This window comes from Equus caballus, chromosome 1, assembly GCF_041296265.1.
Source record: "Equus caballus isolate H_3958 breed thoroughbred chromosome 1, TB-T2T, whole genome shotgun sequence".
NCBI classification, from domain to species: domain Eukaryota; kingdom Metazoa; phylum Chordata; class Mammalia; order Perissodactyla; family Equidae; genus Equus; species Equus caballus.
The window spans coordinates 148,179,251-148,196,413 of NC_091684.1; positions in this window are offsets into that span (position 1 = coordinate 148,179,251).

Below are 17,163 nucleotides of genomic sequence, written 5' to 3' on the forward strand. Positions count from 1 at the left end.
TTCAAACTGCCTGCTGTATGAGTTTGATCTGGTGGCTTCTTTAAATTTCATTCCAGCTTAAAATCTGGTGTTGTTTGATTTTTGTGAGGATTTTATTTCCCTTTAAGCTCCCATCCTTATATCTCTTAGACTTCCTTTTCATTTGTGTTGCTTTTGGATTTTACTTGTATTTTGTAACTTTCTATCAATGAATCGAGTCCCTTTCCGTCTCCTACCCCCGTGGAAATACCTGCCCTGATGTATTGGAGTCAAGGGAGAAATAAGATTTAAATACGAAATTTTGTTTTTCACACACATGTTTTTCAGGCACATTTCTTGGAGGTGTACCTAATCATTTATTTTTAAACCACTTTTACAATTTCATCAGGAAATAAGAAATAGGCTGTTGAAGAAATGATGAAGTGCCTAGAATATGTCAGTCTCTGTGCCAGGTGCTAGAAAAGACGCCTGCCATTCTGAAATTTTACAATATAATGAGGAAGACGCACAATGAACAGGATTGCAGGACACAATGAGGTCACCGTATCAGAGACTGCTGTTTGCCACTAGTAGCATTCTCCCGGGCACCTGCAGGAAAGACTGCATGTACCAGCTTCCCTTGTAGTTTAGGGGAGTCACTTACCAAGTACTCAACCAAAAGGTTTGTGTGCGACTTTGTGTTCTTGCCCTCCTTCCTCCCTGCTGGCTGGAACGCACCTGTGGTGACTAGAACTCTAGTAGCTCCCTTGTTCTTCGAGGTAAAGCTATGTGCTGAGGACGATAGAGTAACAATATAGAAGGAGCTTAAGGCCCTGATGACAGGGAAGCTGCCCTACTGGTCCTGACTGCTTGCTTATGAATGAGAGAGAAATTTCTGGTTTAGGTCAAGTATTTTGAGTTTTCTGTCGCTCAACGCAAATCCAAATTCTAACCCAACGTAGCCACCAGAAGGTTTTAAGCAGGAGTGGGGAATGTTAGATTAGCGTGAGGATCACGAAACCATCACGGATTCCCCTGAAGAATGGCAAACTGCCTCTCTTTTTCATTGGGATTGATAAGTCAGGAGAGAATCTTAGAAAGAATACCCTGATTTTAGCGCAACATTTGAATACTGTTTCACAGCTGTCAAACAAAAAAAAAAAAAAAGGATTATAAACTTTGCTTAAACAACTAAAGAGAATTAATCAAATTGAAGGGCAATACAGCATTCTGGTCACTGGTGTCAGACCTGGGTTTAAGTCTCGGCACTGCCAATTATAACCATGACCCTGGGCAGGTTATCTGAATGCTAGTAATGATACCCATCTGGAGAGCATTTTCCAGTGGTGAGCCACAATGGTTCTGGCCTGTTTCTTATTTTTGCCAAAATCTTGAGTGAACATACAAAAAGTTTGCTGTGGCAAATATTGTAGATTGGCTTGCCCAATTTCTGTTCCAGGTTCCTCCTGTTATGCAGATCCTGAGAGGTCAAAAACTGCATTTTCTAGACTTCTTCACTGCTTGGGTTCTGGATATGAATTGCATTCCATCTATTAGATGCATTCTTAAAAGATTTGGAGGATGAAAATGAAGCAGAAGCTATCCTCTTCTCCCCTTTTGGTGACTTTCTTTTTGCAAGCAAGCTCCTAGTGACAAAGTTTTTCAGCAGGAGTGTTCTAGAGTCTGTTCTTGAGATTCTTAGGTATCAAGGGTCCTTGTTCCAATGCCAGGTCACCAGCTCTGTGAATGTCAATATGCAGTCAAGTAGTGGCAGCAATGGTAGCAGCAGCAGTATCAGCAACTTGCTGGTCTGGCTTCCTGACCTCTGGAGCGATTCCAGATATGAATTCGTTCCCATTCCCCTGCTGGTCAGCTCTACCGTGTTCTGGGAGTCATTTCTAGGGGCACAATCTAAAGCTTGCTCTTCCACTTCTGTACATGTAAACAATTATCTGCATTATCTTTTTCTGCTTGAAATACCTAGAATAAGCATCTCCTACACTTAGCTCTAACTATTATGAACAGATGCCTATTGGCTAGGAGTCAGGAACACCTGAGATCTAGACCAAGTTCTGTCACTTTTTTCCCCTTTCTGCACTTAGATGAAGAACAATGACTCCTGTCCTGGTTACTTCCCAGAATCTTCTGTGAAGTTCAGTGATAGGACAATGTTTTGTAAACTCTAAGTATAAGCCATTGTGATTGTTATAACTACGTACATAAAAGGACAGACATTTATCTAGGAGTGGGAAAAACATCTTGTCCTTTTTAGCACTTAAAAGTTATGTTTTACTTGAAGCAACACACACACACACACACCATCCCCCCCAACCTCTGTCAGAAGGTAAAGTAAGAATGTAGATTCAGGCAAAGAGCTGAACTTTGGATTTGGGTTATGTGGCCATAAGCAAGAAATAACTTAATAAAATTTAACTTAGGCCAAGCTTTTGTCATCTGAGCATGTTTGTTTAATTGATACCTACATAGATTATACCTTTAAAGTCAATAGGATTTCTTTACTTAATCTTTCACAATCTTACCTCACCCTCATAGCAGTTCTGAAATGGCTGTCTTGAAAATTACTGGTGATTTCGGAATTGGTAAACCCAGTGACACTGTTCCTTCAGTTTCCAGGTCTTCATATTCTGATTCACTTTCTACCTCAGACCCCAAATTCTTGGTCTCTTTTCAGAGGTCAGCTTCCTCTGCCTATTATTTAAATATAGGAGTCCTTTGGCATTCTACCATTGGCTTTTCTCTTCTTCTACTTTTTCTCCCTAGTCTTTTCAAACACTCCTACAGCTCTGCCTGATGGCTTCCAAATCTAAATTTTCAGATTTGACCTCTCTCTGACTTTCAGTCTCAAAATCTAAATGCCCAGAATTGAAATTCATTCTCTATTCCCCAACCTTCTCCTCTTCCTATTATTTGATAACAGTATTATCATCATTGCAGTCACCAAGTTGAAAGCTCACGTGCCCTTCATCCTCTCTTCAACCTCAGATTAGTTTCCAAGTCCTTTGCCTTTGAGGTACATGTCTCTTTCCCTCCTGATTCTGCCTTGGTACGTGGATTCATGTCTCGCTTGAAATACTGAATTCTCTCTTACTTCTCTAATAATTTCCATACAGTGTCACCATAGAAATCCTTAACTCAAAAGCCTGTGATATTCAGAAGTCAATATTCTTCATATTTATAAACAATAACCAGCTAGAAGATAGAAGGCAAGAAAAGACCCTTTTTATGCTAGCAACAAAAGATAAAATATCCAGGCATGAATACAGGAGTAACATGCAAAACTTATATAAGGAAAACTTTTCAAGTACTTTTAGTGAAAGACACAAGGTAGACCAAAGCAAATGGGATGAGAAACCATGCTCTTAGATGATAAGACTCAATGTCATGAAGATAGCAATTCTGCCTAAGTTAATGGATAAATTTAACACGATCTCAACAAAAATGTCATTTTTTTCTAGAGCTAGACAAGTTGAATATACATTTAAAATCAGAACATAAACAATTATAGCCCCCCAAAATTCTGAAAAATGCATTGAGGGAGAGGCTAACCCTGCAAGATATTAAACATAAAGTCACATGCCAAAATCCCTGTAAGTAAAGCCAAGCAACAAATGACAAAGTAGGAAGAAATATTTGTAACTCACATCACACACAAAGGAGTAATAACACTAATATGGAAAGAGCTCCTAAAAATGAGGGAACTGTGAAAGCCAACAACCCAATAGAAAAATGAACAAAAGATATGAACAGATGGCTCATGGAAAAAGAAATGATCCTTAAACATGAAAAAAAAATGCTCAATCTAACTCATAATAAGAGAAATACACCAAGTTACCACGTCTCACCTATCAGGTTGGCAAAAAATCTAAGTTTGACAGCATCCTCTGTTGGAAACATTGTGGGGGCACAGGAATTCAATATTGCTTCCTTGCACATTTCCTGAAGAATCTATCAGAGAACAAATTCAGACATCCCAATGACTAGAGAGACGTCAACCTAAGGACTGGTGGTGAGCATTGAATACCTATTTACTTGGCAAACCACGACTACATGAGGGTTAAAGAGGACAGAGTGTGCTGTGTATTGGATATATTCTCTGAAAATCTAGATAAAATGCAACTACAGAAAATAGAGTATATGCAAACACTTTTTTAACTTTTTCAATAATATTGGTGGTGGTAGAATGAGTGATTTTGCTGAGACTATTGTGTATAGACTATTGTGTATAGACTATTGTGTATATGCAGGACAATGCAAACAGTAACTGTATAATATTCTAATTCTCTTGTTCTCTGGTCCCTGAGAATCTGGCTTCTCAGAAGAAAGGAGATATTGATGTAAGATAGAAGATGTTAAGTAAAAACAATACAGTCCTGACTTTGGATTGGAAGTATCAGTAAGAACTCATGGAATATCTTGCCATTCAGTAGCAAGGAAGCTATCAGAGACTACTAAGGTCATGTCAACAGGACTGAGGAGCCAACTTGAAGAAGCTGCCACTGGCCAAAGATGGGACAATTTAAGTTCAATAAGGATAATAACTTCAGTGGATTGAAACACTTAAAATATGTTTAAATCCATGAGTTTTAATGATCCTAAAAAATTAATTGGTCACATTTTGAGGATGATAGGCAACCAATCACTATTTTTAAAATTGGGTCACGGGAAAAACTCAAATATTTATCCTGCCTTTCCTTTGCGAGTTGTACCACTGGAAAACCAAATAATAGATGAAGGAGAGCTGCTCTATATAGAAATAGTGTAGCTAATAAAGAGGGAAGGAGTGATAAAATTGCAATATAATTTTGTAACCCTTAATGAATTGAATTGATCTAGACAATAGGCATCGATGGGTACTAACATCACCAAAAAAGAGGCAAACAGACAGTATGTGCCTCATGACAGAAGAACAAAACCCACCACGAAGTAGTCTTGCCTGCAAAAATTAAACTGAAATCTAATCAAGTCTCTAAATCCAATTACCAAATTATAGGAAGTACATAGATTATGAAATGTTGTATCATGGTGATACAATCAGTGAAATCCAAATCTTGGAAACCCTACAGATCAAACAGTCAAGTTTCTTTAACAAATAAATTTCAACAAAAGAAAAAGAACATGGGGGCTGGCCCAGTGGCATAGTGTTTAAGTTCACATGCTCCACTTCAGCAGCCCAGGGTTCCTGGGTTTGGAACTCAAGCACAGACCTACACGCTGCTTGTCAAGCTAGGCAGTGGCAGCGTCCCATATACAAAATAGAAGAATGTTGGCACAGATGTTAGCTCAGGGACAATCTTCCTAAAGCAAAAAAAAAAAAAAAAAAAAAGGAAGAGGAACCTGTAGATTAAAAGAGACTTTTTTAAAAAGTCATAGTAAAGTTCATACTAAATAAAAAGCAGATGAAACTGTGGTATTTAGGCATGCGTACTTGGGTGATAGAATATAAAGAAAAGCAGGGAAACGATTACCATAAAAATCAGAATAAGTGGACACGTGGAGGGCTTCTGGGGTGGCTGCCAAAGTTCTATTTCCTCCCCTAGGTGATGGTTACAAGAGTGTTTGCTTCCAATAATTTATTAAGGTATTAATTTAGTTTATGTGGCTTTCTGTATCTGTTATATTTTTCAATTTTTTTTAAGTAGTATGCTGAAAATTGACAATTACAAGGAAATTTGCTTTTCCTATATCAACAGTATTTAGGATAACCAAATAGCCCTAATTGACAGAGAGAATTTTTCTTTTGTAAAAAATCCAGGTCGTAAGTGTGGAAAGAGTGATAAAATTAGAAAATCACCACTTTGCAACGCCTAATGAAATAGAAGATTCAGGCAAAGATCATCAATGGATGAAACCAATAGGTAATAGATGGGTAAGAAGTTTTGTAGTGGAAGGAACAGGCTGTCACCACCTGAACTCACTGATCAATCTTAGCATTACTACTAATAAATGTGGGACAAGCAAACATTGGGTAATCTCTATTTATAAGAAATACAGGAGCTAGAAGAATAAATTAAACACCACCAGAGGGAAGCAATGAGACCAATCCAGAAGAGGGAGCATTATAAGAGACAACTGACATGGTTTCCTCAACAAGTCAATGGCATAAGGAAAAAAAAGTGGAGAGAGGAGGGTTGCTATAGATTAAAATAGACTGATGAGCTATGAAAACTACTTGCCATGCGTGGACCTTGTTTAGAACAAGATTCAAGCAACCAACTTAAAAAGATATTTTTGAGAGAATTGGGAGAATTTGAATATGGACTGGGTATTAGTTGATCCCAAGGAATCGTTAGTTGTGATAATGGCATTTTGTAAGAAAATGTCTGTACTTTTGTTTTTTTGCTGAGGAAGATTAGCCCTGACCTAAAATCTGTTGCCAATCTTCCTCTTTTTTCCCTTGAGGAAGATTAGCCCTGAGCTAACATCTATGCCAGTCTTCCTCTATTTTATATGTGGGTTGCTGCCACAGCATGGCTGATGAGTGGTGTATGTCCACACCCAGGAGCTGAATCTGTGAACCTAGGCCGCCAAAGCAGAGCACAACAAACTTAACCTCTACGCCACGGAGCTGACCCCAAAAATGTCCATACTTTTTAGAGACGTGTACTAAGATATGTGGAAGTGAAAACACAGGTTGTCCAGGATTTACTTTGAAACACTTTGGTAAAAGACAGAGAGAGGGGCAGGGCTGGCCCCGTGTCTGAGTGGTTAAGTTCGTGTGCTCCACTTCAGTGGCCCAGAGTTTCACCGGTTCAGATCCTGGGCGCTGACATGACACCACTCATCAAGCCATGCTGAGGCGTAGTCCCACATGCCACAACTAGAAGGACCTACGACTAGAATAAACTATGTACTGAGGGACTTTGTGGAGAAGAAGAAGAAAAAGAAGATTGGCAACAGATGTTAGCTCAGGTGCCAATCTTAAGAAAAGAGAGAGCGGGATAGAAGAATTATAAATTCTTGATAATTGTTTAGTCTGGTTGTGGCTTTATAGAGATTCATTGTTTTGGTTTTTTACTTCTGTATGTTCACAAATTTTTCATTAAAAAGGTTTTTATGATTCTCCATTCTATTAAATAAGAGATTTAAAATATATAGCTCAGTGGGGCTGGCCTGGTGGCACAGCAGTTAAGTTCACATGTTCTGCTTTGGCGGCCCAGGGTTCACCAGTTCCGACCCCAGGTGTGGACGTGGCACCACTTGGTAAGCCATGCTGTGGTAGGCGTCCCACATATAAAGTAGAGGAAGATGGGCACAGATGTTAGCTCAGGGCCAGTCTTCCTCAGCAAAAAGAAGAGGATTGGCGACAGAAGTTAGCTCAGGGCTAATCTTCCTCAAAAAAAATATATATATATAGCTCAAGTCCAAGTTCCTTTGGCCAGTGTCCACAGCATTGCATAATCAGCTCCTTCAAGTCTCATGAGCTGAAAAGAGTAAGGCATAGTTTCCCTAAAGGAAAATCAGAGTGGTGTTTCCGGAAGAAGGGGAATGAAAGCCAGGCAAAACACATGAGAGGTGCCCACCATTGTTCCCACACAACTTTTTGAGCTTCATCTTACCAAATGCATCTAGCCAAACAGAACCGCTTACTGTTTCCTGAATAGGGTGCGCACTCCTGTGTCTCGAAGTCTTGCTCAGGCTGTTCTCCATATTTTGGGGTTTTTTTATGGGTCATACTTTCCTTCGAAATCCACCTCAACTGCCATGGGAGGAGAAGCCTTTGCCACCCCTGCCTGTGAAATAAGCAGACTCCTGTGGCACTGGATTCAGGCCTCTGTGAGAGTGCTCTGCCCTGTGCAGGCACACGGAGGCTCCATAAAGGCCCCTTTCATTGTTCGCCTCAAAGCACAGAGCCCAGTGACTGTAGCAGGGGCACTATCCTCATTTGCTGAATTGAATTGACAGTAATGATTTTCGGAGAGAGTTTCTCAAGAAGGCACAAAGTTTTAGCTAAAGAATTGTCATTCTTCATAACAGCAAATAAATAGAACATTTATTATCTAAAATCTCTTGCCTATTTTTAAAGACATTGGACATCATTTTAGTTGAAGCACTAAATATTCCATCCAAATTGTCTATAGCCAAGATTCCTGCTTTGAGATGTGTAGGGAGAGACTGAGATGTGTTTGCGTTTTGAAATATGTTCATTTCTTTGCCAACCACAGCAGATGGCCACCCTCACTGCTTGTAACAGAAATTTAACTGATTTGACAATAGCCTTATGGTCCTTCTGGCAGGACGCCAAATATTTGCATTAAACAAATTGTTGATTAAGCTACTATTTTATTGAGTGAATCTGTAAACGGGAACATCCTCAACTCCAACTGAAATAATATTTTTATATTTTTATTTTTATTTTGGTGACTGGAGTCTACTGTAGTCTTTGTGAAATTATGCTATGCAAATACATATTTTAAAATTTTTAATAAGCCCTTTTTGAAAGGAAAGCCTTGATGTGGGCCTGTGTTACTTTGCAAATCAGAAGTGCTTCTCTCTCCTGTCTGGGTGAGGTGGTCCTACGTAGGGAAGGTGGGCTTCACCCATCGGAAGAGAGCAGGAGACTAACATTCACTGAGCACAGTGGTAGGTACCTTCATCTTACTCCAAAGAGCCAACGTCCGTTTGGGGCTTTGAACATAATCACAAAGTGAAGAACTATTTCCTCCTACTTCTCAAAGATCTGCTCCCACCCACAGGAAGCCCCGTTCTCCAGAGGCCCTAACGACAGACTCCTCCTAAGTTTGCCCCCTCCAATAGTCTACAAGTTTTTATTTCATCACTTGTTTATTGATTTCTGGACCTGATATCTCCAAGAAGTTAGACCACCTCCCTCCGTGTTCAGATGGGAAAACGAGATTTAGAAAGGTGAGGAAAATAGTGAGTCCAGACCAGTGCTCAGGTCAGCCTGCCCCTGGCCCAGTGCTTTTGTCACTACAAATTCAGGGCCTCCCGGAGACTAGATGAAGCAACCACACTGACAGATCACTGTTACTTGCAGCTGAAAGCACCCTAAACTGATATGCCAGGTTCCTTCTGTCCACACACCTCCATTTCTGGGTCTTGGCCTTTCTCCAACCACCTTTTGTGAAGGTGTGTGTGAGTTGCGGGTGAGGACAAATCCCAGCAAAGAGACTTCCATTAAAACAAATCCCCATTTGGGTCCTTATCTCTATTCCAGAGGTGGGGGGGAATGCCCAGCAGGTGGCCATCCTGAATGGATTCACCTGGATATGGATCTGGGGGTCTTTAAGCATGGAAGCACAGCCACCCGGTCTTCTGCCCACACAAGAGCATCATCAGTTCCATTGCTCACTCACAAATAAGCTGTGTCGCTCCACGATTTTGGCCCCAGGGTCCTGATTCGTTATACAAACGCCCAGGATATGGCAGCCCTCAACCTTATAGTAGTTTTCTTCTAGTTCTGGGCGGAAAAATACCAGCTGAGGCTTTAAGGTTGGACTTGTTCCTGAGCCCGTTAAGCCTTCAGGTTCCTTGATAGCAGAGACGAAGCCATATTTATTTTATATTCCCCCAAATTAAGACTCATATGAAAGATATATAATAATTAAAAGTCCCTTATTAATTGAATTCTGCCAACAGATGAGCAACTCCCCAGACTGATATCAGAGCCAGGCAAAGCGGCTGTCAGCTTGAGGGTGGCATCTGTTGGAGCAAACTCCTGCTCTCCCTGGCTTCTTCTTGATCCAGGCAGAGGACATAAAAATTTGTTGCATCAGATAGCTGCATTGAGCCCCAGATCAGGGCAAAATGCCAGTGCTTACATGAGCTTCTGCACTTCCCATCTCCTGCCTTGAGCTATAATTAGCAGACAGAGAAATCAACAGGAGGTATGAGAGCAGGTCTTCAAAACCGAATGGAAATCAATGGGAAAATGATTTGCTTTACGGAAATCTGTTCTGCATGCCAAGTTCCAGCAATATCTTAAAATGGAGTCTAGTGTGGGTTAAACGCAACATCTAAGTAAGCCTCAGATCATCTAGCCAATGCTGTTTCTAGATGATCATTAAAAATGCCTCCCTTCCATCATATGAGGATAGAAATCTCTTTCTAAAAGAAGTAGGAAAAGTGGGAATAGCAATAAATTAGTTCATAGTTGTAAAACATTTTTACAATCTTTCTAATGCTCTTCAGTCCCTTAATAATCTACATATAATTTTTAAACTTTTTATTATGGAAATTTCAAACAGATACATAAGTTAAGAGAAGAGTATAATGAACCTTTGTGTACCCTTAACCCAACTTAAATAAGTATCAATTCATAGTCAGTCTCTTGTCATCTGCGCCCCTGTGTTCTCCAGATTATTTTGAAGCAAACCCCAAATTTATCATTTCTTTTAAATGTTTCAGCAAGCTATAACCAATATTAAGTCCAGATCTCAAAAAATAACTTTTTGGGTCACTCCTGGTTTTTAGTAGTCAACAATTGTTTAAAACTTTTATATAGTTTCTGTAAAAAATAAACATTTATCTATAAATTCCTTTACACTAAGCTTTAGTTACTTCATTCATCCATTTGTTCATTTATCATACATTCAGAGACATTTATTAAGTCCTTACAATGTGCTGGGCCTATTTGGAGTGCTGAGAATACTGCTGTGAACAAAGTAGACAAGACCCCTTGATCTTATATTTTGGTAGAGGAAGGGAAAAAAATTTTAGAAAATTCGTAAACAAGATAATTTCACATGCCAAGAAAGAAAGGAACAAAGTAATGTGATAGTAACTGGGATTTGGAGGGCACATGCGACATTTCAGCTGATACCAGAGGAATATAAAGGAAACAGCAATGTGAAGACTAGAGATAGAGTGATCCAGGTAGAGAACGTCAAAAACAAAGACTGAGGCAAGGAAGAGATTTCTGTGTAAGGAACAGCAAGAACGCAGTGTAAGTTCAGCATAGTGAACAAGGGAGAAACTGCTAAGACATAAAGTTGGAGAGTGCGGGAGACAGTGACCCCCAATAAATCATGCCTTCCAGTATCCATGCCCTTGGCATCCCCTCCCACATTGACCCTGGACTTGATCCTGTGACTTGCTTTGGCCAATGAGACATTAGCAAGTGTGATGGAAGACTTGACAAGCACTTGTGCATTGGAGTTTGTCCTCTAGGAATGCTCTTTCTGGAAGTTCACCACCATGCTGAAAAGTGACTTGGGCTAGACCACTCAATGATGAGAGGCCAAATGGAGACACACTCTGGAGGGTGAGAGTCCATCTTGGACAGTCCAGTCCAAGCAGGCTCCTAGATGAATGCATCACATTACTGTGGTCAATCCACAAAATCACGAGACCCATGATAAATCTTTGTTTTTATCCATTACATTTTGGGGTGGTTTATTACATGGCAATAGATAACTAAAACAAAAAGCAGTATCTGGAAGTGGGGTGCTGCAGGAACAGAAATCTAAAAGAGGTGATTTTGAGCTTGAGCCACGGGGAAAGGCTGGAAGGGTGGCAAAGGAAATTGTTATTGGGGGCTGGAAAGATGGTCACGTGTGTTTTAAAGTAGGGGACGGTTAGTGAAGCTGAGGACTGCCGTAACGTGGAAGGTAGAAAATGTTCTTAATGAACTTGTGCATCTGGCCAAGGGAAATTTCCAAGTAGAATGCTGAAGGGGCTAATTTGCCTCTTTTAGCTGCCTATGATAAAATATGGGAAGGGAGATAAACCAAAGAAGGAGTAGTTCATCTTCCAAGCAGAATTTAGAGAATGTATTTGCAAGCTCAGGCTTGATGGATTGGAAAATATAACCTATTCTCTTTCTTAGATTCTCCTGCCCCTAAGGGTTTCCAAAGGAAGAAATGGCCTCCGGATGCTGCCAGCAAAATGTGACCTTAATCAAGATCTAATTGAGGATGTAGCTGTAAGACCTGTTTTAAGACATCACAGCCCAAAGTAGAGAGGGCCTGTCTCCAGGAGACATGTGGATGGGGTGTGACTTTTGTCTAATGGGGTAGATTATAATTTCATATAGAGAAATTCCACAACATTTTTAAAGGAATTGTATACACTTAGTCTAAAGGAACAAAGACAATTCAAAATGAAAAGAGACCTCTGGGCCCCCAACTTTCTGTGAGCAAGAAGCAGACTGAGAAATTACTCAGCTGCAAACATGAACAATTTCTCACGGAAAAGGAAAAAGATGTCAGAGGACAGAGCCAACAGCCAAGAACAGTGGGTTAAGGAATCATTTCCAAGAGCAGAAACAGGCCCTAATCATGTAATAGTCCCTGCCTCTGGATCAGGCAACATGTGCATGGCTGAGTTTCAGAATTTTTAAGGACGCAGGCCTGCTATGTGCCTTCAGTTTCCTCCCCCTAGGAATGGGGCTGTCCATTGTCACTATCTTATCCCTCACTCACTATTGTATGTGGGGTTGTGAAGGATAGTGGTGATGGATGGCAGATAACTTAAACTTTTAGTTCACAGGTTTCCAGATTGAGATAAGCCACACCCGAGCATCGTCATGCACGTCCAGACCTGATCCAGATGATGAAATTCTGAGCAATGAGCTGCTGCCATGTTGCATGAGACTTGGAAGGTCTTGGGAACAGGCCCATGTGGGAGAGATGCAAATAATTTATGGCCAGAGAATGGACTGTAATAGATTAAAGATGGCCACAAAATATTTTCTGTTCCCACATGGAGACATGGAGTCTACTTTCCTGTCCCTTGGATCTCAGCTGGCTTTGTGACTTGTTTTGACAATTAGAATGCAGCAGAAGACACACTGTGCCAGGCCTTACAAGACTGTGCAGCTTCCACTTTTGCCCTCTTGGGGCTCCAAGCCACATGGAAAGAGGTTTAGCAACCTAGATGGAGAGATGAAAGATAGCTGGCTAAAGGAAAGCTGTTTCTCTACTCACAGCACTTCTGGCACCAAATGTGTAGGTTTTCCACACCAAGCAATTCTCCAGTTCTCTGTGGACACCACCTAGGTGTCCTACAATTTAAGTCAATTCTGAGCACAGACCCAACAGGTTAAGGGCTGAGTTCCACAAGACTGCCCCCACCTTCAGATGTAGTGGGTAGCCAGGTTACCCACACTTCTGGTCAACTTGGCTACAAATCAGGAGTTCCCATGACCCCCTCTTCAGATTTGATAATTTGCTATCATGGCTCAGAACCCTGGGAAACACTTTGCTTACTATTACTGGCTTATTATAAAGGATATTATAAAGGATACAGAGAAACAGCCAAAGGAAGAGGTACAGAGGGTTAGGTCTGGAAGAGTCCTGGGCACAGGAGCTTCTGTGCTCATGAAGTTTGGGTGTGCACCCTCCCGGCACATGGATGTGTTCACCATCCTAGAAACTCTCTGACCTCATAGTTTAGTCATTTCATGAAGGTTCCATTTTTTGGCATGATTGGTTAAGTCACTGACCATTGGTGATTAACTCAGTCTCCAGCCCCTTTCTCCTCCCTGGAGTTTGGGGGTGTAGATGAAAGTTCCAACTCTCTAATTACGTGGTTGGCTCCTCTGGTGACTAGCCCCTAAAAGTATCTAGATTTTGGCCACCAGTCACCTCATTAATATAAACTCAGGTATGGTCAAAAGGGGCTTATTATAAATAACAGAAGATGCTCCTTTCACCTCACCACTCAAGGAAATCACAAGTTTTAGGGGACTCCGTGACAGGAACTGGGAATGAAGACTAAATATGTATGTCTTATTATATTACAGTGTCACACTGGCCAAACCCCAGGTGTTCCAGCCATCACAGTGAGACACAGACATGTGGGTAAACCTATCTTGAATTCCCAGGCACAGGCAAAGAACTGTCCTGCTAAGTCTAGCAAGCCCAAATTGCAGAATTGTGAGTTAATACACAGGGGTTGTTTAAGCCAATCAGTTACTAAGTTTTGGGATAGCTAGTTACAAAGGAATAGATAAATGAAATAGAAATACAGTCATGGACATAGCTGCAAGTTCTTTGGGCTTCCACTTATCAAGAGGCAGAGGCTATTTCCCCTTCCCCTGAACCTGGGCTGGCCTCGAGGCTTGCTTCGACTAACATATTACTTCTCAGCCTCTGTGGACTGACTGGGCTGGGTTGCTCTGCTGCGTTTGCTTGGGCTCACGCACAGGGCTGCATTCAGCTGGAGGGTTAGCTGGGCTGGAGGTCTGAGATGGCCTCACTCACAGGGCCAGCAGTTGGCTCAAGCTGTCGGCTGGGGTATCTTGGTCCTCTCATCTTCAGTGGGCTAGACCAGTTTCCTTAACTGATGGTCTTAGGGCAGCATTCCCGGAAGGAAAAGGTAGGAGTTGCAAGGTTCCTTGAAGCTAAGTCTCTAGAACTTGTACAGTCACTTGTATCACATTATACTGGTCAAAGCAAGGCAAACAGCCCAGAGTCAAGAGGTGGGGAACTAGCAGAGAACTGAATAGTTTCTCTTCTCATCTTATTAATGAGAAGAACTGCAAAATATTGTGGCCATGTTTTTCGATTTATCACTGTACCACAAAAATTATAGTCAAATGCCTGACATTTTTGCTTAGGAATCTAAGTGATAAATAGAAGGGAACTAGAATGACTGTCTACATAATAAAATATATGACAGTTAAAAATTAATCTCATGAGAGCATTATACCATCATTTTATTTTAGCCCTACTGTCAAAACTATCTTAACTTTACTTTTTCTTTATTTTTAGAAGGCAATTTTTTAAAAAGACACCAAATGCTAAAGCAGGGTCTCCAAGCCGTCTTTTGAGTTACCAAACATTTCCTCAGACCTTGATCATCCTCTGTGGACGCCATTGCTGGTGTGAGCTGTTCCCCACTGAACTCCTGTTAAATCTGGGGAAAAGAAAGGAAGAAGAAAGTGGCATATGAAAGCAGCACGTGGCTTGAGACTCTGCCAAGTAAGGCGTCTAGGATGTTGGGTAGGTCCCAATCTCTAGAAATTCTGCTCTAAAAACTTCCGTAGAAACCTGCATTTCAGAGTGTTAACCTTAACTAGAAAGATTTACTTGTACCATCTCGAGAAATTTTTTAGACAAAGTGATTTGATAAAAAATATTATGAGAGATTAACGTCTGCTTGCGAAGTAATACGGTGCATTCCTCCATATAGATTAAGGTTGAAGCAATGTGCAGCGTTAGACTAGGCAAAAGTTGCATGCGGTTTTCAGTTTTACCACTAGATGGAGAACTCATCCTCTCCCCAATACAGGACAGACGTCTCCAGCGCGTACTTTGTACAAAGCTTAATGCTAGGCCCTGCAGAAGATCAGTAATAAGATACAGGTGATGCCCGAAATGTCCTTGTGGTCTAGTGGGGAGAAGACAAGAACTCAAGAATCTGTGTTTCAGAGCAGAATATGAATGTCAAAATGTAGACAAGAAGTTCTGCGGAAACTCAAAGGAAAGAATAACTCCAAAAAGTTAGCAGGAGATTTTTGGGTGGGTAGCATTTGAGTTTCATAGTTTAAGTAGCATTTCAACAGGCTGAGGTGGAGAGTGCTGCAGAAACAAACACGGAGGCAGAAAAGCATGACACTGTTCGTGGAACACAAAATAGGACAGTTTTCTTGGCGGAGATAAGACGAGATGTGGTGAGAGGCTATATTGCTTTAAATGTGGAATGAAGACATTCTAACTACTTCCCACAGTGAGGGTGGGAGGGCTGGATTCTCTGAGGCTCCAGTCAATGAACCAGGCTCTCTTCCTCCACGTTCCCTCTTTCAGGCAGAGTCAGGACTCTCTCCTCCCCAACAGCCACAGGCCTCCTACCTACCAAAATGTCTAGAATGTAAAGTTCTTGAGGGTAGAAATTTTTCCCAGTTTATCTTTGAGTTCCTAGCATTGTGCTAATTCACGTTAGCTGCTTCATAATAAGCTGCATAGAGGACAGCCTGGGAGCTCAGAGAAATGGGAAGTTATCAGAATGGTTTACTAGAGGGAATCTATTAATGATTGCTTTAACTGGAATGATAGAATGAGAATGCCAGAAATTTTTTTTTAAGATTTTTTTACTTTTCATTTTTCTCCCCAAAGACTCCAGGTACATAGTTGTGTATTTTTAGTTGTGGGTCCTCCTAATTGTGGCATGTGGGACGTCGCCTCAGCGTGGCTTGACGGGCAGTGCCACATCTGCACCCAGGATCCAAACCGGTGAAACCCTGGGTCACCAAAGCAGAGCGCGTGAACTTAACCATTCGGCCACGGGGCTGGCCCCCAGAAATATTTTTAAAACTCAAAGATGTGACAACCAGAAGGGGGAGTCGGGGTGGGGGTGAGGTTAAAAGTGAGAGGGAAAAACATACACCCAAATTCATTTTCCCCACTTTTTCTTTGTTTATAAACGATATTCACATTATTATTTTGACTATTCTCGAAAGTTTGGCCTACCATGAAAGAATGTATATTTCATGCAAATGAGAATATTCAAAAGAATAGACCATGTTATGGAGGTAACTAAAATATCCACAAATGTTATAAATTAAGGCAGCATTATTAGAACATATAATGTATATTTCTCCAATGTATAATGTCTAATTAGAACAGAGGCAGCAAACTTATGACATGGGGTCTTATCTAGCTTGAGACATGTTTTGTTAAATTTGCACAACGCTTTCAAATTTTTTGAGTTTGTTGATGTTACTTTACAAATCATGAGATTTTCACATGCAATCTGGATTTCTGGCTTCTCTTCAAATATTGTAAAATTTCCTACAAGGGGTCCCCATTCTCACACGGTGTAATCAGCTGGAGCTGGGTAGAGACTGCCTCCCCATTCACTAACACACCTCCTCTCTAGTTTTCACAGTCCCACTGCTCCCTTTTGTAATACACGGGATCTCCTTTCCCACATGTCTTACCTGTCTGGCCCCACAGACATTTTTGATCTGTGTGACCTCTGCCTTCACTCATTTGGATCTGCAGATTTTAGTATCATTGTTGGAATGGTCAGTACCAGTCATTACAAGCTGATATTCTAAAACTCTTGCATCCACGTTTGGGTCAGTGTGTAAAATTGGCTTTGTTACAACTGAGAATATACACCATTACTTCATTCAGCCGAGTGGGTTGTGTGACTTGCTGTTGAATGGGGCATAATCTTCTGTAAGTAAAAGGTAAGAGACATAGCGTGGGACCCAAGGAGGATCACATGGATATTAGAACACCTGAGAACTTTTCCCCATGAGTTTATAAGGGGGCAGGC